This window comes from Bos indicus x Bos taurus, chromosome 22, assembly GCF_003369695.1.
Source record: "Bos indicus x Bos taurus breed Angus x Brahman F1 hybrid chromosome 22, Bos_hybrid_MaternalHap_v2.0, whole genome shotgun sequence".
NCBI classification, from domain to species: domain Eukaryota; kingdom Metazoa; phylum Chordata; class Mammalia; order Artiodactyla; family Bovidae; genus Bos; species Bos indicus x Bos taurus.
The window spans coordinates 46,228,559-46,241,283 of record NC_040097.1 but is presented as its reverse complement, the minus strand read 5'-3'; positions in this window follow the sequence as shown (position 1 = coordinate 46,241,283).

The window sequence follows — 12,725 nt, the reverse complement described above, 5'->3', positions numbered from 1 at the left end:
CTTAACCCAAGCAGAGCCAATCAGAGTTCCTCTATGAGACTTGATTGAGGACTTCCCTGGTGGTCCAGTGGTTAAGACTTCACCTTCCAATATATGGGGTCAAGTTCGGTCCCTGGTCTGGGAGCTAAAATCCCACATGCCTCCCACGTGGCCAAGAAAAAACAAAACATAAAACAGAATCAATATTGTAACAAAGTCAATAAAGATTTTAAAAATGACCCACATCAAAAAAATCTTACAAAAAATAGATATATTACTATTGAGGGAGCCGGCCTATTTTTATCTAGGATACAATAGGATCAGTAGGGGCCTTTGTAATCAAGAGCCACAGGTGGTCACAAAAATGCAAGAGTCTGATTGAGAATTCAGCCTGTACAGAGGACTGAGGGCAAGAGAGCTGGGAAAGAGAGAGACAGAGGTAGGACGAAGCCTTGTAACACCTATATCCATCTGTGCCCGAGAAGACCAACACCTGGATTTCCTAGTATAATAGTCAATACATTCCAATTCTGTGTCATTTTGTTTGAGCCAGGCTTTTGTCACATTCAACTCAGTCTGAAGCTTGGCTTCTATCAACTCTGTCCCACCTTGTGAATGGAGGAAGAAACATTTTTTTTCTTGGGGAAGAAAGGGTATTTGTGGTTAGAATCACAGACTCACACCACTCCAGGCAGCTAAGATATAGGTACGTGTCTTCATCATCAATCCCCTCTGCCTCTACCCTGGAGTGAAATGCAATTGGAGCCTTTACTCTGGAAGGCTCTGGTGGTGTTCTAAGATGCTCAGTGTTCTCATGTTCGCTCTTCACTGCTCCCTTATGAAGGGAATGGAGATAAGGGACTGATGGGGACTGATGTGGGAGAAGCCCTAGATTCTCTTCCCCGTAACACCACTGGGCTACTGCTGGGAAGGAGACACTGGGTGGACCCCAGTCCACCTCAACAAACACATTCAGAAAGAGAGAGGTTTAGACACGGCCTTGAGAAGATCTTGGTGGGGATGGTGGTCCATATACATGAAGTTGAATGTCCTCCTCAGAATATTCATCTATGAAATGTCCACTGTACTGCCTCTCCAATGTCACAGAGTTGCCTGTAACCAGCAGAACTGCAAGTGTAGTGCTCTCTGACAAGAACAAATTGCAACTGACTTAATTTCTCCAAGCTTCTTTGATAGAGAAGTGGTTACATGATTACAGGGAACTAAGGCTGTCTTATGAAGTGGAGCTTGATTAGGTTACTGCTGTGGTTTCCAGCTCTGGGGACTGGGGAGACAAGCTATTGACTGAGGGATCTGGCTTTGCAAATGAGCAAACCAAAGCTTTTAATTTACGCTGGATCTAAAAGAAGTTCAGATCGCTAAGAACTTAAGAGGTATAACTAAAGTACAATAAATAACACATACAGTGTACCATTTGGTCACTTTTGACATATGTTTACACCCTTGAAGCCATCATGACAATCAAGATAACAAATATTTCTATCCCTTCCCCCTGCCAGAGTTTCCTGATATCTCTTCCCAGCCTCCCTCCCAATCCCCAGGAAACCAGTGATCTCTTCTTGTCACTATAGATTTGTTTCCATTTTCTAGACTTGCTATTAAAAATAAGAGTATCCAAGTAGAGCCAAGGGTATTGAGTAGGTGGCGGGGAGAATGGGGGCAGGGGGAAGGGTGTGGGACAGCCAAGGTAAAAAAGTTTATGATCCTGGTAACTAAGTTTATACTGAAGCATAAGAAATGTTAATACCTCAAAACAATGGCACAATCTAGCAGAAATGGCTAACTAGCTCTGGGGGCAATTACCATTATCACTGATTTATTTATTTGGAATTTTAAAATAATTTTAAAATATTTATAATTTTGATAAGTGCTATATAGAATGTTGAAAAACATTCTTTATACTTGTAAATTCTATACAGAGCTGATGAACTAATATTTCTTAAAATCATTTCCTATAGAACTATTTTCCTTAAGATCTGATTAGAAATTCATCTGCTTCCCACAATCACCTGGGGTCAAATAATAAATGCAAATGTCCAAGTTCCAGAGATACTGAATTAAGTGTCTCTTGTTGGATTTAGAAAACATGCATTTTAGCAAGCTTCAGATATATCACTGATTTTTTTAAAAGATAAATTCTCATCTTTCAGAGTTGAAGTAGCTGTGGTCCCATCTAAAGGCAGAGAAATGGACTACAGACATCCTAAATTGTCATCCAGGTCTGATTAAACCATAAAAAGTTTTAGTGTTTTACATAAACATACTTTGAAGAGTAGCTTATCAAGTGAACATTTAAATGTCTGAGCCTAAGTTCCACTTTGAGATTATGAACAGAAAAGCCTTTGTGTTAAGAAAGATCAGCAACAAGCTGATCCTCTGATGTAGACTTAGGCTGATCCTCTGATGTAAACTTAGGTCTCTTCACACACCTGTTCCCATGTGCTTACCTGGCTGCTAACTTGGGCCTGGCAAGAGAGTAAGTAAGTAACATGATCCCCTACTATCCTGAAGTAAGCTACCTTTGGGGCATCATTTTAGGCCCAGAGAGAGTAAAAAGTCATCATTAAAAACTGATAAGATTTATACTTACAAATGAATCATGCTCATTTCCCCCCACGCATCTTCTCTCAGGCCATTAAAACTTGATAGATACAATTCTATTGTTGAACAAATATCATCTCCCCTATCTTGTGACTCTTCAATATTTCAGTGCTACGGGTGATCAATATGTGCTACCTGAAAAGTCATTTTGTTTATCTTTCATAAAACCACATTGCAATTACATTAGAAATTAATGTCAAATGAATTGGAAATCAATTCATGAGGGGAGGTGGTGGGGCACCGGGGAAAGTACACTGAAATCATTTAAAGGTGGGAAATCATCCTCATTGTGTTTTTCTCACATTGTGAACTAAATGTGTTTGCACATTCCCTCCAGCAGGTCCCTAAACAAATGCCATATTTGTTTTTTTCCCTAACCTAATGTTTAGCACATAGTAAAAGCTATATAAATGTCTATGAAATGAAGGAATGAATGAACCAGAGTTACTACTGTTAAACATTCATATTTCTAGCTTTTTTCTTAAAGAAGGTAAAGGCCTAAAATATCTTTGTGAATTTATCTTTTTCCTTTAAGTTCATTATTCCCTTCAGGTTTAACTCCATGAATTGGATTATTGGATTAAAATTGTCAATATCTTTTTATCTTCCTTATATATTTTAAATATTTTTAAAAGTGAAAAAGAAGTGAAATTGTCACACTGTTTGAAGATGACATGATACTGTATATTAAAAAAATCCTAAAGAAAATTCTAAGTTTTTTAGTGGTCCAAAAAACTATTAGAACCCATCAATGAATTCAGTAAGTTGCAGAATACAAAATTACTATACAGAAACCTGTTGCATTTCTGTATACTAACAACGAGCTATCAGAAAAAGAAATTAAGAAAACAATCCCCTTTGTGAGGTGCTAATAGGAAAAGAGTGAGAGCTTGACACCTGAGATGGAAACATTTTGATGGAAAATTCAACAGTCTTGAATCCCCAAATTCCCTTGAACTTCCCTGGTTGGCAAAAGCAAACCCCTCCCTCTGCAGAGGGGATGGTGTTCCCTCACCTGGAGATCATGTTGACTCGAATTGGTGCTTTACAAAGAGATACTAATTCTCTTCCAGATCTGCCCAGCCTGAAGGAGTTGGGAAGACTGGATGACAAATGTCATCACGAATCCCTGTGAGCACCCATGACTAAGGACCAAACAGAACTCCTTTTCCCCAATGCCTTGGTGCTGTGCAAGACCCAGGATTTTGGGGCCACCTAGAGGGTGGGGTTTCCCAGGAAGGACTGAGGTTGTTTTTCTTGTAGCCCATCAGAATCAGGACTTGAGTGAGAAATCAGAGTCATGGAATATACAGCAAGTTCTAGTTCTTGAATTCTTTATTTCGTAAGGTGAAGCTTATACTTATCATGCACCCAAGGGCATTAAACTTCCCCTCTCTTGTCCCTACTCCACTCCACCTTTTTTCCTTATAGATGGGCTGAGACAGGTGAGCTGACCACAATGCTCTATCTGATTTGCACTAACTCGTGGACTTCCCTGGTGGTCCATTGGTTAAGATTCCACACTTTCACTGCAGGGGACATAGGATTGATTGTCGTTAGGGAAGTTCTACATGCCACATAGTGTGCCCGAGAGAAAAAAAACAGTGAAGAAGTATGATTTGCAGTAACTCCTATGTGCTCGCTCCCCACCGCTCCAACTCTCCCTGTCCTGAATAGCCATGTGCTCAGCAAAGCAAGGTTGGACGAAGAAGCCCAACACCGTAGCAGAGAGAGGCTAATCCTGCAATCCCTGAATGCCACTGGACACTTGCCAAAAGGTGACTCTGGGCACAGACAACCAGAATAACATTCTACAGCCATTTTTCTGAGTATCAGAAAATTATTTAAGTGATTCAAATGCAAATTAAGTACTTTATCCGACTGAGGCACATCAGAGAGTACTTAAAGGACAGGTGACCCCAGATTAAAACAGAGTCGGGGTTTTTATCAGACAGGGAAAACTGAATACATGGACACTTGGTTTGGGTTTAGGCAGCAGTTTTCACCTTTAATGGAAACTCATGGTTTAAAGGTCACTTTGCCTCAGATGATAAAGAATCTGCCTGTAATGCAGGAGACCTGAGTTCAATCCCTGGACCAGGAAGATCTCCTGGAGAAGGGAATGGCTACCCACTCCAGTATTCTTATCTGGAGAATTCCATGGACAGAGGAGCCTGGTGGGTTATAGTCCATGGGGTCACAGAGTCAGACATGACTGAATGACTAACATTTTCACACGTTGGGCTTCCCTGGTGGCTCAGCTGGTAAAGCATCCACTTGCAATGCAGGACACCTGGGTTTGATCCCTGGGTTGGGAAGATCCCCTGGAGAAGGGAACATCTACCCACTCCAGTATTCTGACCTGGAGAATTCCATGGACTATATAGTCCATGGGGTCTCAAAGAGTTGGACAGGACTGATGACTTTCACTTTGACTTTCCTGGTTTTCTGCCTCTTGCTCAGGTCGTTGGTACAATCCCAACACCATCGTCAGCATGGTATATTCCAAGATGCATTTTTGCAAGCCCTGTGGCTTATCTTCTGGTCAAGGATTCCAACATGAGGGAGCTCTATAGTAAAGAAATAAGAATAAGGGACAAAGTTAGAAGGCAAGAGGAAACTTGGGATCCCTGTCATGGAGGTTTTAGTTCTTTTACTCAAGAATCACATATTGCACCACACATGAGAGTATGCAGGCAAGAACACTTAGGAAACTGGCAAATGCCCCTGACCTTCAGGGTTTTTCCACCTCCATTCTTGGAGGTCATCCCAGCAGACCTTCTCGTAGGCTCTAACTTCTGCCCCATCTACTCAGGAAATATCCCTGTCTCTCTGCTCAGACTCAGGGGCATTCTTTGTGACCATCTTTATCAGGACCAACAGACAGTGTTCACCTCTGTGAGACCCAGGCACAGGTACAAAGATTCTGGGAGCATGCAGCCCTGCCTTGCCCAGCCTTTCCCTGACAGCCTCTTGTTGCCTTCTTGGCCTCTCTTCCTGATGTGTTAGGCCACTGCTGAGCCTGCTGCATGAGCCTTGCCGACCTCTCCTGTTACTCAAGCCGTCTTCCCATTTCTCCAGGGTTTCCCCAAGGCTGGTGTCCTGGGCCATTCACTCAAGCTAGTTGGTGGGTTTCCTCTGCTATTCCATCAAGCCCTTAGGTTGCCTCTTTGACTAGCCCTGTCCCCCTTTCCTCTCTTCCTGGGTATTCTCTATCAAGGCTGTGGTGGCTCCATGTTGAAAATCCAAGGTGCCTTCTGGCAGATGTCTCCGTCAGCCTGGCCCTTGTTTCTAGGGATATTGAAAAGGTAGCCATGGAGATGCACCTGTGGGAAGCCCAAATACTAAATACTCCCTCCCCCTCAGGCCACGGAGGCCTTCCATCTGCTGGAAGAGGGGCCGCCGCCTCCTTTTCCAAAACAGAGATCTGCCAACACTCTTCAGGCCTCCATTTAATTTGACTAGCGTGTCTTTTGGAAGAAGAAGAAGATTTTTGGACTCCTTCAAGCTCAGACTGTTTACCCTTGGTTGTTTCATGAATGAGGAAGCTTAACCCCATCCTTCCTGGATGACAGGCATGGAGTGATGATAACTGTGACTTTCCCCTGTTGCTTTGTCCCTTTCCTCCGTGGTCAGAGGTGTGCGAGCAGGTCCCAGTTACCATGCTGGTGAATGTTTAGAAGGCACCACCATGTTAACCTAGAATTCTGAATATTGTTAAATAAATAAAGGGGCAAAGCTACACTATCAAGAAAAAGATTTTTTTTCAATCAAGGTTCTATAATCATGCCATAAATGTTGCTTTTCCTGACTCTTTTATTCACTTGTTTATTAGGCAGCAAGCTTTTGCTGGTTACTTACCACATGCAACAATTGTGCCAGGCGTTAGGGATAAAAAGGTGAATGGGCATGAGATTTCACAGAAGCACATTTTTAAAGGGAAAGATGGTTTCAGAATTATTCTACTGCATGGGGAGGCTGTAGGTGAAGCGGCAGGATCCCTCTGGGGACTTGGAGAAGGCTTCTAGGAGGATATGAAATGTAAGCTGAATTTTAAACACATTTGAATATACCTAGAGGAAGGTGGGAAAAGAGAAAGTCATGGGCATTTCAGATGGAGAGAACAACCAGCACCTGCATGAAACCACTTGGCTTTCCTAATGTCATGTCTGAAGGCAAATTTGATATTACTAAAGCCAAAGATGCTTGTGCAAAATGGCAGGAGTTGAGGGAGGGGAATCTAGATCATGGATGAATTTGGGGGTTAACCCAAAGACTTCTTGAGGGAACAAGCAGTTATTAAAGGCTTGCAGGCAGAAGGGTGACATGGTGAACATTAGAAAAACCTCTCTGGTTGCAAAGAAATGAGGAATAGTTGGAAGTGAAGGAGACCACTCAGGAAGCAATTCCAGCCATCTGGCTGCAAGGAAATGAGGAAGCCAACTGAGGCAGTGATGGTGGGGCTGGATGGACTGGGACAGATCCGAGGTGGCTAACAAGTAGAGGCTATAAAATTCAGTGATCAATTGATGTTCAGGGTGAGTGAAATAGAAGAGTCTAAAATGTTTCTGGATTCCTGGAATGACTGGCTGAGTCGAAAGGTGAAAGTGAAAGTTGCTCAGTCGTGTCTGACTCTTTGCGACCCCATGGACTGTATAGTCCATGGAATTCTCCAGGCCAGAATACTGGAGTGGGTAGCCTTTCCTTTCTCCAGGGGAATCTTCCCAACCCAGGGATCAAACCCAGGTCTATCCACATTGCAATAGGATTCTTTACCAGCTGAGCCACAAGGGAAACCCAACAATACTGGAGTGGATAGCCTATCCCTTCTCTAGCAGATCTTCCCAACCCAGGAATCGAACCAGGGTCTCCTGAATTGCAGGCAGATTCTTTACCAACAAATTTGTGGTAATTTCCTACAGTAATCCTGGGAAACTGATACAACAGTGAATGAAGAGTTGGGCTTCTTATTCTTGGATGTATTCATTATCTATTGCTGTGCAACAAATTACTGTGAACTTACTGGGTTACAGCAACAAATATTTATTATCTCACAGTCTCTGTGGGTCAGGAATTTGAGACATTCTTAGCTGGGTGATTCCGTCTGGAGTCTCTGATGAGACTGCAGTCAAGATGTTGGCCAAAGATGCAGGGTTTTGAAAGCTTGACTGAAACTGAAAGATCTACTTTTCGCTTTCAAAATAGTTCTCTCACATGCCTGTTGGCTGAGGGAATCAGTTTGTTACCATGTGGACCTTTCCATAGGGCTGCTCACAGCACTGTGGAATCTTCCAGAGTGAGTGATGAGAGAAAGGGACCAAGGCAGGAGCTGCAGTACTTTTCACGGTCCAGTCTCAGAAGCTACACACGTCTCCTTCATTCTGTTCATTAACAGCAAGCCACCAAATTCAGTCCACATTCAATAGGAGAGGAATTGGACTCCACCTCTTAAAGGGAAGCATTTCAAAGAGTTTGTGGACATATTTCTTAAACTATCAAACTGAGTTCCTTGTGGAGACACCCAGGGACTTTTGGTTCCATGGGCATGAAGACTAGCAGATTGGTCTGGGCTGCAGACATGGGTTTGTGATGGAAGAGAGGACCTGAGAAGTTTAGGAAAGGAGGCTACATTCAGGGAGCTTAAAGCTTTAGAGTTAAAGAAATGGCAGCTTATGCCAAGTTCTAGGATGGTGAACATGATGTTATTCCTAAAGCATAGATTGAGCTATATGAAATGACTGGTTTTGTAGGTCAAAAGCAGTAGAATATCAGAAGTTTCATATGGTTTAACCTACACAAGCTTGGTGGAAGTCACTAGAGTTTCAGGTTGAAGACCTTTGTTCCTATTAATAGCGTCTCTGTCTTCTAACAAAAGGACGATTTCCCTTTACAGTTTTTTGTGTTTACCTTAACTGACTGCTCATTAGTTTTCAGAAAGCTGGCTGGCAAGCTGGAATAAGTGTCATGTCTGGTCTGCCTTAGTCCTTAGAAAACTTTCTTTGAGTTTTCCCCATCTCAGCTGGGTCAAAAACCATTTGATTAAATGGTTTCTATATGTCAGTCCATGTGATTGAAACCTAGGAGCTATCACTACTAAACTGAGAGTCAGAAATAAAATTGAAAGACTATTTCCTTCCCAGACATATTGAAAATAATTTCTTTTTAATGGCAGCAAAATGCCTCCCTGGTGTCTGAGCCAAAGTTAGTATGTCTACTTTTCAGAACTCCTGCTAAGCTGACTATTGCAGTTATTGGAATATTGCACTAAAGGGAGGAAAGCCATTCTCCTAGACCAGATACTAAGTGAGAATCATCCCAAAGAGTTATCATTATATCCTTCATATCTTATTATTTTATGGACTGACATAAGTAGCTTCTTTCTGTCCATCAAAGGCTTTATGAGTGGCGTGGAAAATAAGTACCCGCAGGACCAGCATCTATTAACAAGACGGACACTCTGGACATACTGTTTCAATAACTCCCACTGGCTCCCAGAGGTGTAATTAGGGTTGAATTTTTCATGAATACGAACATCATATCCTTTGTCCACTATGTTGTGCTTTGTGCTTGATTATATCCAGCACCTCCATGCAGGAAAACAGAGAGGGAGAGAAGAAAGTCATGTCCTCAGCCAAAGGAAGTACTTCTGGGACTATCTGCAAGTGTCCCTCTGGCCCTACCCCATTTCTGGGGGCCACTTCCTGACTAAGTCTGCCCACCCCGAGCTCACACCGAGGTGAGTGAAGACTTGGCAGTCTCCTGGAACTGAATCTCCTTAGCTAGACTTTCAGATTTGAAGGGAAAAACCTGAAAATGTCCTGAAACTATAGAAAAAAGAGAAAATATCCTTCGGTGTAGTTCTAAATAGATTTAGTTACTCCATAATTTTTAAGTTGTCAAAGAAAAAAAAAGTGATATAGCTGCAGTGATTTTTCTGGACCTAACTTGTTCATCTTCCTGGCTTATTCAGTGCTTACTCTTCCTCCTAGCTTATTCAGTGGAATTGTAGCTGGTCTGATTTGCAGTCATATTGGAAATGTTTTGCCAATGGGACCAAACAGCCAAGGCCTCCAGAAGAATCTTACTAAAATACAAATCTAATCATGCCATTCCCCTGCTTCAAGACTGTTGGTGGTTTTTAATATTATGGAAGAAAGTCCAAGCTGTGAGGTCTTCATGATCGTCCTGTTATGGTCTTCATCCACATTTCCTGCCCTTTCCCACAACAGGCAACCTAGCCTCCTGCCACTTACAGTTATTTTAAATGACTTACTGTTCTCTAAATGTGCCTTTCTCTTACCAATCCTGGAACACAATTTCCCCTAATTCTCCAGCTGGCCAAAGAATACTTTAAAAATTAGGTCAAGTTCTGATAAAATAGATATGTTTCAACTCAAAGGCCAGCTTCTTATTTAATGGAGAACTACCAAAGACATTCCTGTTAAAGTTAAGAACAAGGCAAAACAAAACTATTGCCACTACCCTTTAGCATCAGAAAGATAAAATATCTAGAAATAAATTGAATGGGAAATGTGTAAACCTTTTATGCAAAACTCTAAAACACTCCTGAAAGTAAAAAAGGCAGACCTTGACCAATGAAAGATAAAATGTATTGTTGTGTAGGAGGACAACGTCATAAAGATTTTGATCCTGCTCATATTATTTAAAGAATTTGTGATCTCTACAGAAACAAAAGGCCTCCCCCCACCACCACCACCTTGGAACTTGCAAAGATAAATATGAAGTTTCTATGGAGAAATAAAAAGACAAAACTGGCCAGGAAAACCACAAAAAAAGAGAAAAATAGTGGAGAATAGGGTATAGCCTTATCATATATTAAAACATGCTAGAAACCCTCGATATTTAAACAGATTGGTGGCTGAAGAGACAGACAGATCAATGGAGCACCATAGAAAGACCTGAAGTAGGACCAAAGAATACATGTCAATCCAGTATTGGATAAAGACAGTGTCTCAAATTACTGGGGAAAATGCGATGGGTCATCACTGGTTTCAGATATCTAGCCAGTCATTTGGGAAAAGACCACACTGGACCAATACTTTCCATGTACAGTAGGGTAAACTTAAGATAGATCAGAGCTCTACATGTAAAAAATGAAATCATTAAGTATTAATACTAAAAGAAAATAGGAACAGATTTCTTAAAACCTGAAGCTGGTTTTTAAGATAACTTATTCTTGCTTAGTGTAAAATTCTCTCTCATGCTTCTGAGATTTTATTCTCTTGATTAACTATGCCTCCTCAGGTGCTCTGTCTACTTCATTAGTGCCTCTCTTGTGTGATTCTGATTTTCTTCAGGTATTTAATACATTTTGGCTGTGGGTTCATCTTTGCGATGGAGTTGTCCTGAAAGACTGTCTGTGTGTGTACTATGATTTACCAGTTTATCATCACTGATGGTTTGATACCTGATTCAGGAAGATCCTCTGCAAGAGGAAATCTCAACCCACTCCAGTACTCTTGCCTGGGAAATCCCATGGACTGAGGAGCCTGGCAGGCCACAGTCCAAGGGGTTGCAAAGAATTGGACCCGACATAGTGACTCAGCATGCACACACGCATCATCATGAATGCGGGCAATGAGTGACGTGCAGCTGCCTGGGAAGAGTCCAGCTTTCTGGACGTGGGGACCACTGGTTTCTTTCTGAGTCATTGGGCATGAAAGATCCTGCCTACTTGGTGACCTAAGCATCTACACTCACTGCTCCCACCTGAACACTAACACTTCTGTAACCTACTACCCTGGGAGAGGGGAGAGGTTTAGAACCACCTGTCTGCTTCTCCTCTCATACCAGCACCCCTTCAGATTTCTGTACCCACCTCTTCCCAGCTCTGAGCTCCCCCTAGAATCCCTTCCTGCTTTTTAAGAGTCCTTTCCTTCTCCTTCTCATATTTTGGAATTAGGTTTCCTGCTTCAAATCAATTTCATTTGCCTTCTGACTTTCTGGTAAACTTCACAATTTCCACTAATAGTACCATCTCTTGTTTTGCTAGTTATAAATTGTTAAAAACACATTTTCTCAAATGTCTAGGGATTTAAATGAGACTGCAATGAACACATATAATTTTATTTATCCAAGAGATGTACTTTTTAAAAAGTATAACCAGGTAATTAGGCAGCATTGACAAGAATGTCCTTGGGTCCTCAGAGCAGGAATGGAAACAGCAAAATTAGAATCTAGACTATTTCCTGTTAATGATCCTAAGACTGCAAAGGAAGGACCCTAGGGAATCATGGTATTCTCGAATCCCATTCCTGTCAGGGATTTATCTATTATCCATTGTAATAACGATGACTTGATTACCATTTGGTTGTGCTACTGTTGGATGGAAAACATTCAGATCCATAGTGCTCAGAAGCTAAATCAATCCCATTGATCGTCAGATGATAAAAGATCCCGGGGTACAACCCATATACCCGGTAATTGCCACTTTATCAAAGGAAGACATCTTTAAACAGGCTTTAATAAGAATGTTAAATGTTTTGCAGTTAAGAGCTTGAGAATTACAAATGGGAAGCAGTCATCATGGCGGAAAGAGGTTGAATTTATTTGCAAACTGATAGGGAGTTGTGTGATACAGGAGAAATTGCCCATGAGAGCAGTAGAGGTAGGAAGAATACTCGCACTATTCCATGTTCCCCAGCTCCTCTGAGAAGGAACGAGAACAGCATCCCTCACCCTCCACGGGCTTCTCTTGCCTGGTTCCTGACCCTACAGTTAAGAGTCCAAACCTCAACATTGAGGAATTCTTGACTTTGTTTTCTGGTGGTGCTGGGGCCTGGGTGAGGCCCAGGGATCTGCATGTCTCTAAATGTTGTCACACTGGCTTCATCCCAAACCTGTCAGGCCAGGGCAGATGGACCTACCCCAGTAGAGCTTCTCAGCATCCCAGGAGTATGAACAGTTGTTACATAAAAGTGCTGCTTTTACCTAGAGCATAATTTTTCCAGAAAGCTTCCAGGGAAAATCATCATTTTATGTAAACAATCAAACATAGGCATATGATGGAGTAGAAGGCAATTTCACTAATAATTTTTAAGATAAAATATGAGATACAAAGAAACGTTAGAACTGTGGAGTCTGGCTGTCGGCTCTTTGTCTTC